Source organism: Athene noctua, chromosome 14 (genome assembly GCF_965140245.1).
Source record: "Athene noctua chromosome 14, bAthNoc1.hap1.1, whole genome shotgun sequence".
Taxonomy (NCBI): Eukaryota; Metazoa; Chordata; class Aves; order Strigiformes; family Strigidae; genus Athene; species Athene noctua.
The window spans coordinates 13,336,874-13,357,918 of NC_134050.1; the positions used below are offsets into that span (position 1 = coordinate 13,336,874).

General features: G+C 41.3%; 1 protein-coding gene across 5 annotated transcripts in view; it reads left to right on the forward strand.

Moving 5' to 3' along the window:
- The window catches only part of LMO1 (LIM domain only 1), a 280,507-nt gene that overhangs the window by 182,053 nt on the left and 77,409 nt on the right, over positions 1 to 21,045 (forward strand). For 4 of the 5 annotated variants that reach the window (XM_074917919.1, XM_074917918.1, XM_074917920.1 and 1 more), the window contains 3 exons: positions 12,028 to 12,161; positions 15,569 to 15,683; positions 19,072 to 19,161. The gene's annotated coding sequence lies outside the window, so the exon portion shown is untranslated. The remainder of the gene's footprint in view (positions 1 to 12,027; positions 12,162 to 15,568; positions 15,684 to 19,071; positions 19,162 to 21,045) is intronic. The other variant, XM_074917921.1, reaches the window with a different exon arrangement.

Consider the following 21,045-nt stretch of genomic DNA (forward strand, 5'->3'; position numbering starts at 1 on the left):
TGGGTTAATGTGGTGGAGCACATTGGGGACCTGTGACAGAAGTCTGTAGGAAAGCCGCGTTTACCTGAGTTTTGTTGTTTGAGCAACAACTCTTTGTAGCTGAGGAAGCTAGAGGCTGTGTATGTGTCTGGTCCCAGAGAAATGGAAAAAACCTTTTTATTATCATTTTTGCTTCTATTTATAAACTGTCTGCTTACCAGGCAACTCAAGCAGGTTACTGGGCTTTGAAAAGGCACTGGGGTGCAACAGAACATGTAATTTGCAAGTAATATATCAGACAAAAGTAGTCACTTTTTTCCACTCTTGAAATTTCTCTGAGCAGATCAGAGTTTTGTTCTCTGTTGGCTTTTTATTCAACAATCTTTAAAAAGTTTTTTTTCTATGTTTTTTTCAACCCCATAGAGAAGCAATTTGATGCAAGTAGCCCACACTCAGTATTCATGATTTGTTGTGTGGCCTCACCATGATTGGGCAGATGGGTTACATGTTTGGATGAACAAGAAAGCAAGTGCATCTGGCTCAGATGTCACTCCTGAATTTCAAATTCTCACTAACACCCACCATATATGAGACTTTGAAATGCATTTTGTGCAATTTATTGTTATTCTGATTTGTGTTGGGGTAGTGTGGAGTGATCCCAGATAAGACAGGGCCCAGCATACTTAATTAAGGTCTATACCTTAATAGATGCAATCTATTTGAGTTTACAACTGAGACAGATAAGAGAGAAGGAGGAAATGGAAGCACAAAGGGGTAAAAGGACTTGGTCAAGGTCACATCTGTGTTAGTAAAACTTGATCACTCGAATGTTCATGGCAAGTAAATATGAAAGGAGAGCAGTCGGCCAAAGTAAATTCACTTTAAAACCTGAATGAAAATAATCAATAGTATTCACCCACTGTGTCCCAGATGCCTGAATCAATTTGATAACAAACAGTTTGTTCACTTTTTTTTAGTTATTTGTAAAGAAGTGGCTTGATTGCCAGCGTGCCTAATTCCAGACATATGCCAATTCCCTAATGGTAATAGAGCTGCACTACTGCATGCCAAGACTGAGGCAAATACTCAGCTCTTTCCTCCTAGATTTTTCCCAGAAGATCTGCAGTCAAATCCCCATTTAACGACTATCAGACAAACATATGCACTGCTTCGTGGATCCACTTTCTATTCAGTGTAAACATGTAACAGTAGCTTGGTTCCTGAACCACAGTTACGGCCCTGTTTCTAAGCACGTGCTTTAGTCTGCCTGCACGTAGCATGCAAATTCAGTGGCACTTGGGTGTTTGCTGGGAGTCATTTGTGCTGCGGCACGTGGGACTTGTTCCCCTTCTAAGAGAGTGGTCTGCACCTAGTCCCTCTCCCAGGAGGCTTCATTAGCCTGCTGGAGGACACTGCAAGAGAGCTGAGCTCGGCAGAAGCTCTCTGGGCACTTCTGTGGAAACGAAGGCTGGTGCTTCTGGTCCCTCAGCTCAGGTGGGCTCCCAGGCGCAGCAGCTGGGCAGATGTGGAGGCACAGAGAGCATTTAGAGAGACATGGGCACAGATTTTCTGCTGGTCACTGCCACAGTCATCCTGCAAGTTGGTCTTGCTGTAGCAGACACCGCACTGTGGGGCTGAAACCCAAAAGACTCAGCAATTACATCAGTCCTCAAACTGATACTGATATCAGTGGAGTACAGGTACCTCAAAACACAGGGGGGCCTCTTTGCATGATGATTTGGCCCATTCTACATAATCTTTTTTTTTTCTTTTTTAGCAAATGCTATATATTACCTTTGGGTTAACAAGTGCTCTGTATTTTTAATTTTTTTTCATTTTCTATTACTTAGATTACATTTACCTTTAAGACAGTGAGTTCTGATCACAGTTGGTTTGAAATTTTCAAAATAAGCAGTCCACTTCCATTGTTTTTTCCCCAAAGCAACAAGAAAATGAACGTAATTTGGAGTACTGAGTATTTGTGAGACAAATACACCTTTCTGCAAGTTATCTGCCCTATAGTCTACCAACTCTGGAGATTTTTGCAGTACTAAGAACATAATATTGTGAATTCATGATTGTAGATAATTTGGTCCCAAACATTAGCCATCAGATATTTCCTACACTTAATGACTATCTGCAGAAGAGTTGTTCATTAGGTCTTTGCAGATTCATATTCCTTTGCCCATCTTGCTAGATTTACATCAATCCCGTAGTGTTGTTTTTCTATCCTCTTTGAAAATTAAGTCACCGTGTCAGTGATTCATGTGGAAAATAACAACACATGCATTTCATCTTCTTTTTGCTGGCTTGCTCAGGTGAATGACTACCCTTTGCTGAAAGCAAACCAAACCATGAAGGTCTGGACTAATGCTGTTGCAGAAAAGAGATGTTTCTGGTACTGAAACTCACAGGAAAGAGTCTGATATAGCCTGAATAATAGAAACTTGCTATGCTACATATTTTACTTGCATGGATGTCTTTATTAATTAAAAGTTAAAAGACAACTGTTTCTTTCTATGCTCTATCTTCTGCTCTGTACAGGGCATGAATAACCTATTCCTACCTTCATTCATTTTTTGTAACTACTACAGCTATTACTGTTTCATGTAAGAAACCATGGAATTACTTTTGAATATTTACCACGTAATTAAAGGATATAAAATACTATCACTATAAGCATCTTCCCTGTTAAACATGTATGGTCATAAAATATTAAGGGAAGCTAGATCAATCTATTGAAGATTCTCACATATGAAAGTGTTTTTTGTAGGTCGCAGGATTTTATAAAAGAACTTGCAGCATATTATAGAGCTCTGAGCTGTATGACCATGTTATACCCCTGTGGATGTGACAAAATTATGGTCATCAGATAACTGACACACAACTGAATCTTTACATAGAAGAGTAAAACTTGATGTTAAATAATGCCTAAAAGCAAATATAAAGCCCCTTGTCGCCTTCAAATGGCATCCTCCCAGGAAATGCAAAAAAATCAATATATTATAGTACCTTATGATCTCACTAAAGTGATTCAACACAACAAAATTTCAATGACAACATCTCTTTTTTCTGACTTGTCTTTTCTTTTCTCTCTGAATGGCACTACTAGGTTTGGATTTTTTAAAATTCTTTTCCTTAGGACTACGTTGGGGAAGGCAGTCTGTCCTGAGGAAAAATCATATGGTGTGTTAAACTATTGGAGATTAACAGAGGCCAAGAAATTAATGAATACCATGGACTATATAGCTCTAGCCTGGGTAGGGGAAAGACCTATGCCATACTAGGCTGGCAAGTCTACCCCTGGGACTTGTGGGATTTCCTACCATAGATGCCTGCATTTTTGTCTAGTCTATCTTCTGTTGATTTTTCACAGAACAAAGGTTGTACCTTTCCTGTTAAATTGCGTTATAGGTACCTTATACAGGAAGTGTAGATGGCTTAGACTTCCCAGTCATATCAATTTTTATGTCTGTCTGAATGGGATTATTGCTTTGGCCTCCAGAAGATGTTATACTTATTTACATTTGAGTTAGGTACTGATCATCACCTCCTTATGGTTTCACTGCAGAAAGGTGGTGGCAGTGAGCAGATAAATCTCAAAAGACACGCTTCATCTGCCTGATCTCTGGTCTCACTTCTGCCCTTAGAAATAGTGCAATAGTTCAAGTTTATAGCCTTTGTGGATTAGAAAAGTACCCTTATGTTGTTGAAAAGAGAAAATGTCCGTAGACAGTATTATTGACAGTTATTACTGTTGCATCACTGAAGACCGGGGCTCATTGTGCTAAGTGCTGTGCAAATGTGTTTAAGAGGACTTCCCTGCTATAAACAGCAATATTTTTGTTAGAAGTAGGTCTTATTATTCTTATGACCCTCTTTGCTGTATTTCACAGCTCAAATAGCACATGGGCAGTCATGCCTTAGTAGCGTTCAGGAGAACCAACTTTAGACAGGCACATTTTTGTCATGTGAGTACTTCTTTACATCTTCTGTCTCCACAGTGTATGGAGTTTCACTGTCTTTACTACAGGGGCAATTTACCATACTCCACATTTTCAAAAAGGAACCACCTGAAGAAAACAGAGTGAAGAAATATAAGTAGATCAAAACAAACATTTGAGGTTATCTTATTTCAAAACAAATTATTTGGATCTGTAGCTTTTGATCTTTTAGAATAATGGTCAGATTAATCTGTGACTGACTTATTTAGAAGGCACTACAGAAATACTGGAATCAGCAGATGCCTCTAACTGTATTCTAATCAGAAAACAAAGTTCTTTACTCTTTCTGTAGTTTTAGTCTAGTGATACAGAATGCCCCTAACAAACACATGGCTATTTGAACAGCTCAGGGCCAAAAGGTGCTATAAGTGTTCTAGAAAGATAGTGCTGGGAAAGACTGAAAGATCGGGTATACTTTCCATCCCTGTTTTTTTTACTGGAACATATTTTCTTTCTCCCCATCCTTTCTCCCATGTCAACTCCATTACACATTACAAACTATTCTGTCTTTACTGTGTTCAGCTCTGGAGCCCCCAGCATAAGGAGAAGGCCATGAAGATGATCAGGGGGCTGCATCACCTCCCTCATGAGGACAGGCTGAGAGAATTGAGGTAGTTCAGCCTGGAGAAGAGAAGGCTCCAGGGAGACCTTATAGCAGCCTTCCAGTACTGAAAGGGGCTACAGGAAAGCTGAGGAGGGACTCTTTATCAGGGAGTGTAGGGATAGGATGAGAGGTGATGATTTAAACTCAAAGAGGGTAGATTCAGATTAGATACAAGAAAGAAATTTTTCCCTGTGAGGGTGGTGAGGCCCTGGCACAGGCTGCCCAGAGAAGCTGTGGCTGCCCCCTCCCTGGAAGGGTTCAAGGCCAGGTTGGACGGGGCTTTGGGCAACCTGGGCTAGTGGAAGGTGTCCCTGCCCATGGCAGGGGGGTTGGAACTAGATGATCTTTAAGGTCCCTTCCAACCCAAAACATTCTGTGATTCTATTGTATTATTCTATGCCTTGATCCATTCATGGTCTAGGGCTCCTTTCAGTCCTTTCCAGCAATGCTACAGCCTGGCCAATTATTTTATTGTGTTGATGCATCATTTTCTTTTCCCTTTGACCAACTCTTATCTCACAACAGCCTCCACATTTTCTTTGGTGTGTCCTCTTCAAAATGGAGAGTTCATAACAAGGTCAGCATCAGTAAGAAAGGTAAGTATGGAGTGAGTGGAATGCTAGTCTGTGCTCAGGAGCCTCCTTGCCCTTTGCAGAAAGAATCTGTCACATTTGCTCAAATTTAATCAGTTTTTAATGGCCTTCTTTATTAGTTGCTCAGCTGTTCACTTCCAGACAGCTAGAAAAGATAGTTCTCGTAGTAAGATGTTAGTATTACGTGGTTATGCACAACTTCAGAATGTTTGACTTTGTATCTTTCTCTTTTTTGGTGGATTAGGACCACTTGAAATTTATTCAGTAATATCTGGGCTTAGGAAGTGGGAATCTGGATGAGATCTCTGTCTCTAGCGCAGATTTTCTGAGTGCCCTTGGGTGACTCAGTTGCTTGTCTCTGTTTCAGCTCTCTCTCTGCCAGACTGATGTAATATTACATGCCTAATATAGGTGCTGAGGAAATAAATTAATGGATGTCTGTGAAGCATGCAGATCACTGATGTACAGACTGGTACTTCTGAGAGACGCTAGCAGAAAGCTTGTTGGGAATAGAGGTTGACTTGCCAGGTGGGAGCGTGAGAAAACTGTCCAAGAAGTGGACAAGAGGCTGGCAAAAGGAAGCAGGAGAGACCCTGGAAAAATTAGGGCTCATATAACAAAAGGCATTCATGACCTGTTAAGGAAACTATAAAGAAATCTGAAGTTTGGATGTTCCCTTCAAATCTGGAGACTTAGAGCTCTCAAACAATCCCACCAAAGTTGAGTAGGAAAAGTCTAAAGGAAGATCTCCTGAAAGTCACTCAGGCACACAGAAAAATCTATACACAAATATCCACATTAAATAAGCCCTGAAAAATGCACACAAACATAATCCAATGAAAAGCTACATTGTAATCCTTCCTGTATTAATTATAGTACATATACAATAACTGCAATGAATTCTGCAGGGAATGTGAGAATGTAGGTGCCTATTCAGATTGGAAGTCATAAAAAAAAAGAACTTCTAATAACAAGTGGATCCTAACATTTTTTGAAATAAGTAAAATAAGAAAGGGAGCAGAGGGAGTGAATTGCATAAGGAGCGGAAAATCCTGAACCCATGCTGGCCCAAAAGAAGTGTCAGAAAGAAAGAGCTCCTTTAAGTAAAAACGCTCCCAAATTAGACCTTTGTCTGACCAATTCAATAAGAAAGGAACAGGGAATAAGGAAAGTCATTCAAACGCATTCATTAAGTTGCCAGAGAAATGCTTATTAAAGAAACCCTCATCTTGATTCCTTTTTTTGGGAGGAGGGAAAAGGAGAAGGAAGGGAAAGACTTTTTTTTTTAATTTAACATTAATTCTTCAGAGGCATTATTCCTATTATTCCTTCTATTCTGACTTGCTGCATTTGAAAAATATGTTGTCTTTTAAATAGATTTATTTCATTTAACAGTATTTGACATCTTTTTTTCAGGAGTTCATTCATTTTTTCAGTTTATTTCTTTAACATGTATTTGTTTAAGTGGCTTCCACTGTATTAATTGATGTGTTTGTGTCTGTTCAGAGCAAATGCATTCTCCTCACAGGGATTTTAACAGGCATTTGTTTAAGTGGGTTTTTGCTTTTCTGTGTCTATTTCTGCTTGTTTTTCTGGTAGAGAAGGAGACATTACTAACATGCAGCCGACATAATGAGTCCCATTAACTCCCAATTCAGCTTGCTTTTTGACCACCTCTCTTTTAATGACTGTACTTTTCTTGACTGCAAAGTTTGGGGAATAGGAAAACTGTTCGCTCTGCTGGATTTTAATACATGTTTACATCCTGATTTGCAGAACAGCACCACCTCTCAATTAATGCTACTCTTAGCCTTAAAGGAGCACTTGGTAATAAATAAATAAATGTGAGCCTGTGTGTGTTGGAGAAGTGTGGTGTGAACCAGAATTTTTACAAAAGCTGCTGAGCATTTTTAGAGACTAAGCAGCATTTGTGTTCTAATATTTTAAAGCTTTTCCATTGATCTCCTGTTAACTGAGAAGCAAGAATTAACCTCAATGACAGTGCTAGTAGCTCTGCAGTCTATTTTGGCCTGTTCTTTAAGTAAAAAGAGCAACCTAGATGAGAATTTTGTGCTTCACTGGATATTGAAAGATGAGGCAATAAACTGCTAAACTTGAGTAATCACACACTCCCAGAGGAATGCCTCAAATGGGGTTGGTCAAAAACCTTGAAATTCTAGCCTTCTGCACACTGCCTGGGCTTTAACATTTGATGAGAGTCATTATAGTGGGGGACTGAATACAAGTGTCTTCTGATTACAGACCTTCCATTAAAAGTTCCCACCAGTGTGCCTTTCCATAGAGAAGCGTCAATGGGATTAAAATCTCAATTCACCCCAGTCAATTCTCCAGTAACACGATTTCATTAGAGGCAGGCAGGGAGGAAAATGGACTAGAAAGCACTGAAACAGCTGGTGTATAAATTATAAAGTGTACTTTCTACTAAGTGAACACACCTTCCGCTCAGCCACATTACTAATTAATGTGTAGGGTAGCCGATTTTATGTAAATTGTATTCTTCCTCTCTCCTGTGCTTTGGTTAACAACAGGTTCTTCTAAATCTTGGAAAAAGAAAGATTATGCAAAGCTATCATCATATGAAAATAACGTATTAACATACTGCCTGTGAACTGTATCCAATCAGTTCCTTTTCACTGGCGTGTGTACAAAACAATTAAAATCAAATTTATATTGCACTTCTTTAATATATTCTGGCATTAATATAATCAATGAACAAGTGTTAAAAAGTCTTACAGGCCTATTCTGCTTTAAAATGATATGTTTGTTCTCAGGGTTAGTGGATATTTTCAGCTTCTTTAAAAGGACACTAGAAAAGGAAAGTTCTAGCTGTATGAACGTGACTCCAGCAGCCATCAGTTCATGTGGAGTCTGCCTCATTTTAATGGCAGCCTGTTGTGTTAATTTTTTTTATGTGGTGTCTTTACTCCCAGACTCTGTCAGCTGTTCTCCATGTTACCTGCAGCATATTTGTTTTTAATTATTAGATGTTGCTGAATAATTGCTCATAAAGGTTATGAGACCACTGAATTATCTGGATGACCCGCGGGCTGGTTGTGCTACCAGCTGTTCTGGTGTCAGGCAGACACACGCAGCCACACACCCAGGAGCGGGCTCTGTTTGCATGCCTGCCAAACCCCAGTATTTCACCTGGAGACTGAGGGACAGCTCACATGCCATCAGTATTTCCTTATTTTCCAAATTTCATGCTCTTAGGCTGTTTCCCTGTCTGTTTTCCTTGCTGCTTTTTGGTGTACTTTCACGTGAGATCAGATATTTTGTCACTGCTCTCAGTGGAGCAGGTTAGAAGATCTCAGAAACCAGCAAACTGGTGGAAGGGTGTAAAACATTTTTGTCAGTCACAGGGCTGGAATGGATATCAAGAGGTTATTTATTCTGTCTTCAGCCATATCTGCATCTCCCCAGGAACAGTCTCCTTTCAAACACCTCTGTCAACCTCACACCTCCTCAGGCAGTCTGTCTCAGTGCTTCTCTAGCTTTACTGTTCCTTAACACCTCTAGCTGTAGGTAAGCCCATCTCTTGTCCTATTCACTAAGTTCATGGAAGAGATGACTCTCTTCCTTGAATCTGCCTTTTACTTATTTTGAGACTCTGTCCTCCCTCAGACGCATACACAAATAGACTAACTCTAGTACCCAGCCAAGAAGATTCTTGAAACCATGATCATGAATCTGCAAATGATTTTTCTCCCCCTCTCCTGGCAGTGCTGACCCTGCCTACAAAGACACATCCCTCTGAGGAGACCAGAAGAGAATGTATTTCCTGTGAGAAATAAATGAGATCCTCATACCAGTTCTGAGCCTTTTTCTCAATCAAAACTACTCTTTATGCTAAGAGGCAATTGAAAATAGAGACTGTGTGCACATGTGGATGAGCAGGCTAGTCTTGCATAGTCCTAATGTGTTACAGCCCTGCAACCTACTCTTGCTTTTACAAAGAGAATTCTTTTTCTTTAACTTAGTGTTGAATCTTATGATTTTGTAAGTGAAAGGGAAGGGGTCTGTGCATGGTCCTTCCTTGACGATTGTGCTTGTACAGAATTCTGTGGTGCCTTTCCAGATGTGGAAAACGTGTTGTTGAAGTCAGTGAGCATGATGCTAGAGTACGCGCCATGGAATTGAGTCCATAAAATCCTTTCCGCAGCATGTGGATTCTTTACGGTAGGGGGAGGGAAGTAGTGACAGAGACAGTTTGTCCACTGAAAACTAAGCTGAGACGATAAGCTCGCTTCAGTTTGGACCAAAGGATAGTAATAAACCATGGATGAAATGTCAGTGCCTTTCCATTAAGTGACCCCATGTCATCCTTATTTACAACTTCCTAACAACGATTTTAGCCATATGGCCTATGTGATTGGCATAATTCCATTTTGAAATTGCAGGTCTGAATTCTTGAAAGTATAAATGATTGTGCATTTAAATATCCAACCTGTCAGGAGCAAAACTGTGGGATACTTCTAGGTTATGGTGTGTGCAATAAAAACAAAGCCACCTTGAAAAGCATGGATTGGGAATTTGGTACCAAAACTCATTACCAAAAATGGCTTTTTAGACTTTCACCTTGTTTTTTTTTTCCTCCTCAGCCTTTGGCAGCAAAGCTATGAAATGAAGGTGGAGGAGGAATGCAGAGGAGAGAAAGAAATGCTAGGATTTGTTGCTAAATACTTTCTTTCTGTCCCTCATTTCCCACTAGATGATTGGGAGTGCAACCAAGCCAAGCAGCTGACTGATGGTATACCTTATATTGAGCACTAGGTCAGACCTGCTGCAACTTTTTCCTCCTTGATGGTGTTGATTGCGTAGGTGGTATCTCCAGACTGGCCCGGAGCCATGAGACTGAGGACAGGTTCATCTGTAGTTGCTCATAGGCAGAGAGAGCAGGTACAAATTCCAACCTTGGCTGCAGTGGTGGAAGCCCATTAACTGGGCCCAACCTAATGTCAGCAAGAACTGCACGTAGCCAAGGAGGTTGCTATATAGAGCCACAAATTACAGTAGTTATCTTCCCTGATTGCTCAGCACTTGAGGCAAATGTTCTCTATCTCACTCCCTTTTGCTCTAACTCACTGTCAGACCCTTCTCTGCTGGCTGATGGACAGCTTGGTGCCACTCTCTCCAAGTCTGTTAGGACTTGGTGGTGCTGTTGTGGTGCTCTAAGAACTCACTAAAGGAAAGAGAGAAGACACAGCAGACTGGTACCCATGTTTGTTTTCCCACTTAGAGCATCAGAACAAATGCTCTGTTGCCCTTTCACCAAAAGGGTGAATGATGGCAAAATAGAAACAGTCAGAGTGCTGAAAGGGATAGGCTGACCCAGGTCTTCAGCCTTCTGGCACCTGTGACAAAAATTCTACAGACCAGGGTGAATAAGGAGCCTCTGAAGGTGATCCCCCAAATGGCTCAACAGGGCTTAACAGTGGCTTGTCTGGTCATTTGCTGTATTGCTCTTTTTGGAGGGGACATGTGTATGGAAAGATAAGTTTTAGATACGATTCTCTAGGCAGCTCAAAATGTGGTTAGAAAGGAGAAAGGAATCATCTTTGAGTGGTGTTATCAGGAGGGTTGAAAGATGACAATTAGGTTCTTCAGTGATTTGGAGGTTGGACATCTTCAGTCAAGGAGATTCTTGCATTCCTGTAATTTTTACAAGAGTTTTTTAATGACTGCTGTATTGTTTGTGTCAGTATTTGCTGGATTCATGGGAAATTATCCCATTCATCTCTAGTGGATACTGCATAAGACTCAAAATGAGAAACAGCTCCATAAAGTTTGTTAGGATTTTTTTTGTGATAAGGAAAATGAAAAAGATGGTTGTAGTTACATTTTAATTACATTAATTGAATATCCATATTGTCTAGGACCTAGAATATCTCTAGCATAATGGAAGATAGCAAAAGAATGGGATTAGAGCAGATGTGAAGAAAAGATCTCAGGCTGAAATAGTGATATAGAGAGGATAACCAATCGTGACAAAACCAAACAGAAATGGTTGAAGTTGTCTAGCTTTAGGGGACGTTTAGTTTCTTAGCACAAATTGCCTGTAATAGATTTTAATTTCTGCACACGTTTTGTAATTATTTTTGTTTCGATGTAACTGTGAAATTGAGTGTTTTGCTTCTACTGTTATCAGGTCACTTCCAAAAATAAAGTGTATCTCAGAGAACAGCAATATTATTATTATTATTCAAAGACTACATGTTTGGGCAATTATGCAAACATCATCTTACTGTCAGTCAGTAAAAACCTTTCCCCGAATACCTGAGACCCTTGAATTAACTAGACTTTTTCTCTCCTCTTCTGAATGCCACCTTGCAAGGGGGCCATCTCCTGCCCAAACCCACACTAAAAGTCCCCCATCACTGTACATCCAGGTCACTTTGCCATGCAGCTGTCCAGCTGAGTGGTCTTCTGCAATGAACAGAAGTGTTGCTCCTCTAATTACTGAGTACAAGCTTATATTGTACAGTTCTGCAAACTTTATATGCTGTTGTAGCAAAAGTCAACTGACTCATATGTTGCAAAAAGTGTGAAATGTACTGTACGCAGCATTGCTACCCTGAAGGAAGTACAGTTTCTGTGGCCTAACCCCAGAGACATCAGAGGCTGACTTCCCATTTCCGTCGTGGTTGAAAGTTTAGGAGCAGTTTATATGAAAGCAGCTGGAGAAAAATGGCCTGGTGGAAAAAAAAAAAAGCAACCAACCCAGCCAAAATGTAATGATGCTAAATTTAGACAAGACTGATTTTTTTTAATTTTTTTTTTCCTCCCTAAGTACTCTTAATGGGAATAAAATGGTTTATCTTTTCAGATCTGTGTATTTCTGCAGAACTCTGCCATTGGGAAAAGGTTGCAAAAATTCTGGCCACCATGTAAATACCACACTGAAGACTCACTTGGGAAGAAGAAAAGACACAAAATTTTGTGCTGGCACTCTAAGTGAAGGTGAGTGTTGACCTACCTATGCAGTAATGAGAACAAAGCTAAACACCCAAATTTTATTGCGAAGGAAACCAGTGTTGTGTCAGCCAAAGCTGCCTTGATTTTTAGGAATGTGGAGACCTTTTCTCACTTTGTGTATTCTTATTTCCTGGTAAACAGGAATGTATAAAAATGGAAGGGTTGGCATTAAAATCCTCTGTCTTTGTGCCCCCCCTGGCTACACCCTGTGTGTGTGGTACTCAAAAGGGCACGTGCGTCCCACAGGGAGGAGGAATATTCAGCATGCTACAAATGGCTTTGAACCAGCTGCACATCACACAACCACCCTGCTGAGCCACTGGATCTAGGTACTCTTGCTGGGACAAGCTCATCTACGACTGTATGGGGAGCTGCTTAATTGAGCCTCATTACTTCAATTTCCTACTGACACTGTGCACCCTGTGAGGTGCTGCTCAGGCATGCGTCAGGGGCAGGGGACTGAGCAGCTGCCATTTCTTACATGGAAGCAGTAGAGGATGAGTGACAACAGTGCCTCAGCCCAGCACTGTTGCCTCCATGGTTAGTACCACTTGTAAGGAGGAGCAAGCTGCTAATTTGACTCCCACTAGCCAGGAGGACGCACCTGGTTTGACCATTGCAAAGTCCTCTGATGGGTCTTTTGCTGTAGAGGATGGTGCAGTCCTGACAAACTACCAGTGGCAGGTATTGCCTTCACCCCTTTTGGATCTCTGGTAATCTATATGTTTGTGCCCTTTTAAAGAAGGGTTCATGCTTGGAAGCATCTTAGCTAAAACCTCCAAAAGAGGAGCATTTCCTTATTTTAATATTTCTTCTTTATGCAAGTTGTGTAACCTGCACCTCCAAGGTCAGTCAAGCATTGCTCCAAAGGCTCCAGCTCTGATTCTGTTTCTTCAAGCACACAAGCTCACAGGTAGACTTAGCCCTCCTGTTCATCCCTGGTCCTGTGGAAGTCCTGATTCCCTGCTGAGAGCTTTGTTTGTATGAATAGTCTTATTTTCTTACAGCCATTCTTCCAGTTCTTTGATCAATGTATTGTACTCAGTTTTCATTGTTAAAGGGGACATTATGGACTTTTGCTCCTGTAGGTAAATATGCAGTGTCTGCCACTTAATGTCAATGTTTCCAGAATACTACAAAAGCTGTCAGAGGAATTAATCACTTTTTGATTTCCATGGGACAGTGGGCAACATGTGAGAGAGAACTTAGGCAATGATATCCGTTATTATCACCCTTCTGAAACTCACCACTGCTGAGTGAAAATGAGCTTTGTGAAGGTAATCAATCACTGGTCACCACATGTGTTCCCTCAGTATAACATTAAGGGTAAAACTCATCACTTTGAACAGCATCAACACAGTCTTGTGTAACACCAATTCTCACTCACCCACTTTTGGAGGGGAGATGAAAGAGGTATCTGTTTACCCAGGATATTCTGGCTTTGCATTTCACCACTCCCAGTGCAAGTAATGACTTGCTGGACAACCCTCAGACTAGCCAGACAAGGACTTTCTGTGCTGCAAGGTGGCATGGAGCTATCATAGCTCTGCACATTGAGTGAGAAGTCAGATAAATCATAACACCCAGCATCACAGCAGTAAAAATGACAAAAATGAATACCATAGTACTACAGAGAGTTCCTTCCTTTGCTGCTGGCTTTAGATAGGTAGTATGTAGTCAATTCATAGAATAAGAAATTATTTCAGAACACCCATTATACCAGAATGTTGTGTTACCCCAAAAAAAACCTACATAATTTCTCCCAGAGGGTGTTTTAGAATTGGTGAGACATAAATTCAGGTAAATGGTGGTGTCCATTATGTTGGGCCCTACACATTGGACATATGGCAACCCAGAGACAAAAGATATGAAAGGGCTGTGTTTGGAAGCAGAGGTTTCTTGTTTGGCAGCACCCAAGAGCAGAGTTAAGCTGGTCAAGGCATTTTAGTTTGGGTCTGTCTTCTCTGCTTATGTGTATGTAAAGGTGTCCAGGTGATTTTCATGGCACAGGCTTTGCAGGCATGCATCCTGTCACTGGAGACTAAGAAGCAGTGGCAGGTGATCACAAGGAGAATTAGCTCATGTATTTTGACAGGTGAAGCTAAATAAAATGAAATAATTTGACAGGAAGTGAAGCCAAAATTCAACAAAGGAATAGACTTGCAGGAATATCAGGTTACCAGAGGGGAAAAAAAAAAAGTACGAGGATGTGAAATGTATATACAAATAAATAAATAAAGATAGATACACATAGATATTTTTGTAAATCTGCTTCAACCTCAGTAGTTCAACTAGCTCAGAGTTCTTTGTCTCTTGGCCTATTTGGGTAAGGCAGTGCTACTATCACAGTAAGCACTTCCACTTCCTAACACAAAGTAAGGGGACTCTTTGTGACTGCTCTTCCCTAAGGGAAGAAAGAGAAATGCTATCTAGGGCACAAAAGCAAAAGTGGATTTCTTAGCATATGGTCTTTTCCAGTATGAGCACAGACAGCTTTCTGCGCTAGGGAAACAAGGGAGAGCTTTGCAACTAGTATTACCAAGGGGCTAGAGACTTTCTTCACACTGTGTTGCTGGAAAAAAACAGAGACAAGCAAAGGATAAAATTTATCCAAAATTACAGCACAGAAATGCCTAACCTTTGCACTAGAAAAAAAAAACTAAACTACACAGGCAGTACGGAAAACGACAGTGGAGTTTTCTCATTAAAGATGCTGACAACATAAAAGTAGAAAAGGCAGCATGTCAATACAGCTGTAGCTGGTCACAGCAGTGAATAGCTGGCCTGTTCTGAGGACCACTATTGTGATCCTTGGGAACAGTGTGCAGATGTGTGGCAGTACCCAGCCTGATTAGGTTGTACCAGGCTGCAAGCCTCCAGCCAAACAGCCTGCCGTTTAGTGGTACACGTCCCTTGGCTGCACACAGCGAACATGGGCCATCTGTGAGAAAACAGGATCCCCCTCCTGGGCCTGGGCAGCGGCAGTGACACCGCCCAAGCACTCTGCTGGACCACAGGCTGGCACGCAGTCAGCTCCAGGAGGGCAGGGGTTATAGCACTAATGGCAACGCTGAGATCTGCCTTTGATACCTGGATGCTCAGAGCCCCAGGAGCTTGCCTGAAGAAGCACAATCTCATGTGTCAGCGGCACTGAGACGTACAGGAGATGGGCTCTCCAGTACGAGGGTAGGTGGGGAGAGTACATGTCACTGAGGCAGCTGAAGAGAGTTTATCTTTGTATGTATTTGGAAAGGTAAAAGTTTGATTTGGAGACCTGAGCAGAGGACTTCTAATATGAATAGGTTTGTTTTCTTTCAGAAAGTGTTTTTTAATCTGTTTTGTTCTGAAAAATATTGTTTATTAAGCACTTTGTTGTTATTCCTGTTGTTTAGACTTTGTTATGGATGTGTGCGAAAAAATTCACTTGTTACCTACTTTACTTGGATGAATTGCTACCTGACGTTAACAGGAAATGTAGGCAGAGTCCTGCAGGAGTCATCCTCTGCTGTAAGTGTGCAGTATTTTTAATCACTTTAAAATGTTTCATGGCTCTCAGAGTTGCCAAGATCTCTTTTAAGTCTGAACTGAGTGTGAAGCAATGAAGTAAGAAGGTCCACTTGAGTTTGAAGAGAGCTATTCCTATAGGAGCTCTAGGAATTGTAAGCTGCTCTATTAGTCTCATTTCAGGCCCACAGACTGCAAAGGTTTGTGGCCAAGAAACTGCCAAAATGCTACAGAAGGTACATTTTCATTTGGAATTTGCCACAACAATGAGCCTGGCACCAAAAATGGTGGTGTGAGGGAAGGTGGGGAAAGAGTGACACCTTATCCCCCACCAACAGGGGCGTGTGGCTCTTCTGCCCATGTTACTCACATGGGTGGCCCTGACAGCAGTGCTCTGGCCCCACTTGCCATCCTTCCTGGCCGGGAGCTGCCTGCAACAGCCTCTTGCCCAGGAGCTTTTCCCAACAGCACGTTTGTAACAGCAGCACAGACTTCAGGACTGGAGCTATGGGCCAGTTTGCAAGTGGGGAGAGCAGAGACCTGTGGGAATGCAACAGGGGTAGCAAAAGGAGCGAGTGCAAGTCAGGAGCTCCCTTTTCCTCTGTGGCCTGGAGGGGCAGGTGGCTCTGACCCAGGCTTACCAAAGTAAAGGCTTGTGGAAATGGGTCACCTCAAGGACACGGTAATAAGCCAGTTATTGCCAATGGTTGACTAAATTTACACCTATGTGTGCTGTCAAATTTGAGCTATTGCTGGCCAGATTGTGTAGTAATGTGGAGATGGGAAAGGAGGGCATTTCTATCAGCCAGGATAAAGTAACGTTAAAAGTGATTTTAAAAAATAACACTACTGTGGAATTTGCCTGACACAAACCTCAGGCTCACCCTGATGTGGAGACATGAGGCACTGTGTAGCTTCAGGGAAATAAACAACCAACTGCCCTTAAACCCATTCAACATGAAAGGACTTGGCTATTCTTCCCTGAACTAGACATTGAAAAAAAGGATGATGACAAGATAAAGCATTATAAAAATATCCTCTTTCAGGACCTGTTGTCACAGCTTGACTCAGCTATGAGGGAAGTACCCTTGATATTATTTCTGTGTTCAAATGCTTTAGACATTTATCAGAGAGATTGAGGTGGAATACTTATGAGTCAGGTGGAAGATCCTACTTAGCTTGCCTCAAACTTCAGGCCAGCAGTCTTTGGAACTCTGTTCCTGCAATCCAGCCAGCACAGGTCTTGTTTCTGACATGGAGGTCTGCCCCACCATTGCACTTATATACAGATTGGTAAGCTAGAAAAGCAAAAAGTATATGAATTTCAGATTTAACCTGACTTCTGCTCTGTTATTTAAGGATCATTCTGCACTCTCTCCATCACATCCCTTTGAGCAGAAAATTAATGGTTAATTTTGCAACCATTCTTGTTAATAGGCGTCTTTTTTTTACAGAATCATAAATCTTGCAGAGAAATGAAAAGCAAGAAAATAAAGATGTATTAGGTCCACATTTTCAGATACTCTAAGTGAGCTTTTGCTGTGTGGGAGCCATAGAAACACACAGGCTTTTTTCCCTCACCAGCAGAGCTATTCAGCCGGAAGCTAGGCTGATTTCAAACCAGTTTTTGCCAAAGACTGCTGGTACCTCCAACCGAGATCTGCTGGAGGGTGCAGGCTTAATTATGAAGTATCTTCCCTACAGCTGCAGAACACTAATCCTGATTCACCAGAGTCCAGTGTCTTTGTTTGGTTATGGAAACTGTTTTGGGGGTATTTCAGCATTAATCTAACCCTGATCTGAGCCATATGATGGACATAAAGTAGGCTTGGAATACATTTGATGCTCTTAATGTGCACAGTCAGGACACCCTTTCTTTTTGGCATACCTGTCTACAAGCCTATCAGGCAGTGTAATGGTGAGTTCAGCTCAGCACTTTGTTGCTATTTCAGCTGGACATGAGGTCTTATCAAACCACACATGTGAATTGTGTAAAGTACAAGTGATTTTTCTTCCAAGGGAAGAACATTGCGTGACAACAGTCACCTAGTACGTTCCTTCCAGTAGCATCACATTGTCAACACAGACACGCTTTTACACTTTGCTGCATTGATGTTACTTTGCTGGGCAACAGTTTCACCTAAATCGGTGGCTTCACACAAAGTTAGACTGGCCCCTTGGTGAAGAGTGAAAGGCGGGTTGTACTCTGTGTTAGCCAGGATCCAACTATTCATTCTTCAATAGTGAAATAGTACCTATCTCTCATTTAGTCAACAGCCATTACCTGCAGACATTTCAGTTTCGTATGAATTGTAAGGTCTGTGGCCCTGAAAGTGTATTTCAACATTTGGAAAAGACTTAAGACTAAATTAGGCACCACGGTGAAAGGATTTAGTTTTTCTAGAAATCTCTGTGACTTCTGTAACATCCCTACCTTTACTGCTTAGACGAAAATAGCTTTTTAAAGTTGAGGAACTTCTTGAGACTTGAATGTGACTGAACTGAGGAGAAAAAGAACATTCTTTCTTCCAGAAGTTTTTCAGGATTCTTTCCTTGTTCTGTTACCATGTGTTGAACAAATCATTATAATATATGTTTTGTTTAGTGCAATATAGATGTGTCACAAGTCTAATTAAAATCTGAAAGCACTGCTTTTATATCATTTATAATACCATAAAAGCAGACAGTATCATAAATGAAAGTGATTTGATCTGAAAGTTCTTCAAGTTAAGCCCAGGGCAAGGAGGTCCTGAATTATTTGGAAATTTTTAATTAAAACAGAGGATAGGTATTTATTATTTAAAAAAATAATTCCACCTCTCCCATAATCTTAGGTGCTGTGGCCATTATAAATGAGAATGAATTTTGGTACACAAGTAGCAGAACGGAACACAGACACAGTGTTTTGCAAAACTACCCTGGAATGATATTAAAAGCCTAAAATTTGTACGCCAGAATTGCTTGCTCACCCTCAATCCACCTTGTAGTTTTCAAACTTAATGAAGCTATGAGAAACTTCAACTCGAGGTGCGAGAACCCTCCTTTGGAAACCTCTTGGAAGCCTCTCTTGTATTTATATTAAAACCTTTTTACAACAATCTGTAATATAGAGAGTTTTTAAGTTTGTCTCATACAACCAAGAGGTTGATAGCTTCTTCTCCCCACTCATTTACATTTAGGGATGACTGTGGTTTTAATGAAACAGAATATTCCAAATACTAATGGATCTTAAATTGCTTATTCTTACCAAGAGGTACTCCAAATAGCACATTTGCTTCAAGTGGTATAAAGTGATGAGTTAATTCATGTACTTGTGTCAATTGCTTCAAGATACTGAGAATTAGCTGCATTAGTGATATGCTTTTTTTTTTTTTTCTTTACATATGTGAAGGAAAGTGCATATGAATGGAGATCGATTTAACCTCTACTGTAGAGAGGAGGGGAGAAATCTGACGGATGTCCTACAAATGTCATTGACAAGGTAAGAAAGATCTTCCTCTTGGCATTCTCTTGCTCTTCCTTGTACTTATGCTTGAGCTACTTAAGATTTCTCCTGTAGCCTGTGGCAGCAGAGTTTCTGACCACAGTCAATTAACCAAGAAGAGTTTGTCTTGAGCAGTGCTCAAGTTGCTCCAAGGACCTCTGCTCCATTTGGACTCCCAAACCCACCTGCATCGTGTCCTACAAAAGAAAGAAAAACATGGGGACAAATGCACACCCCTGATATCTCAAACTTCTCTGGAGATCAAGGGCCAGAGCGCAGTGTGATTCCCCAGCCTCAGGGTTCTTCTGAAGTAGCACAGAGCAACAGGTGGCAGCTGTTAATGTGCTGAATGTGGCTTCCCTCTGTGTCCAGCCATGGAAAACAAAGCGAGCGAGCGGATCCATGCCAAACACTTCGTGAGCATGGAGCTTACACAATTGGGCTCCACCCACATGCCTCACATGGGAATTTTCTCCCTCACCAGCTGGGTTAAGATCACAAGATGGAAAAAAGGGGAGGGGAAAAAAAAAAAAAAAAAAGCTGGAGTTGTTTTCTTTCCATTGTGGCTCCTGAGCTGAAAGTTCCTTTGCAACAGAATAATAGAATAAAGATGAGAGGGAACACTGCTGATGGCTCAAAATCTGGCACCAAAGTTTATTTTTCCTAAGCAGTCTGAGCCTGAACAGTCTTGTCAGACAATGTCAACAGAGGTGAAAAAAAATGACGAAAATCATTGAATCTAGTTGGACTCAAAAATGAATAAATGCACCAGACAGGGTAAGTATATGGCCATTAAAAATGGCATAACCCTGACTGGAAACTGAACACCCTCATATGTATTTCGTACTCTCAAAGGCTTATCATGCCAGCTGTATTTTTGAATGAGCTAAGTGTCTACTTGTATGAAATGAATGTGAGTAGGCACACATAAGCTTTCTCATCAGTGTCCATACTCATAGTCGGGCATGTATTGAAGTCTCTCAACTCAGCTTGTTATAGCTATCATGATGCAGAGCCTGAAAATGCCTCTTCTCTGAGACCAGACAAACGTGAACTGACAAGCACTGTGTTTTGCCCTTAAGGCTCCTGTCCATGGTGATGCATCGTCAGTTATTCGCTGTAAAAATCTCTGCCCCCCACCCCACATGTGCTTGCCTCTTTCCTTAGTGCTCACCTGATTTGGAACCAGGTACGGTTCGTGGGATGCACTGACTACACTGGAGCACCAACGTCTTCATGCTCATGAGGAAGACGTGTGGGTTCAGTAAAAGGCGGGTGGGATTTGAGAGCCCCAGCCCAAGAAGAAAAGGGATAGAGACCCACAGCATGTTAGTGCTACTGTGTGTGCCTCACCCAGAACCCGTGGAGCCTCCACGCCTGTCACCCATGGAAATCAATTTCCTGTTGAATGGTGCCTGTAGACAAGAACTAGATGTTCAAAGTCCCATTGTAGCCTGACACAATGAATATAAAACCTGAGGACAATACAGATCCTGATGTCTTTACTTGCTTTGATAACAATGACACCAGTAAACAATGGTTGTTTAAGTGCACTTGCATGGTTCTTAAATTAAAAACAAGATAGCCAAGGGCAGTGAGAAGTCACTAGCATTCCTGAGACTGGCACACAGAAGGGCCTCTTATTTACTTCAAGCTGGAAAGAAACCCCACAGCGTGGGGATGACCACAGTACCTTTGTAAGGGGGTGACAGCTTCCAGGCTCTCAATTCTGTTGAGATTCCCCGTTCCACAAAACTCCATTTACATAGTCACAAGAGCAGCAGGGCTTGAGGCTGGGGCATTGCAACGTGTTTGATACAGGCACTGAGACCTGTTTCTCTGTGTGTGCTTCAGAAGAGAAAGAAAATGGAGTGCTAAAAA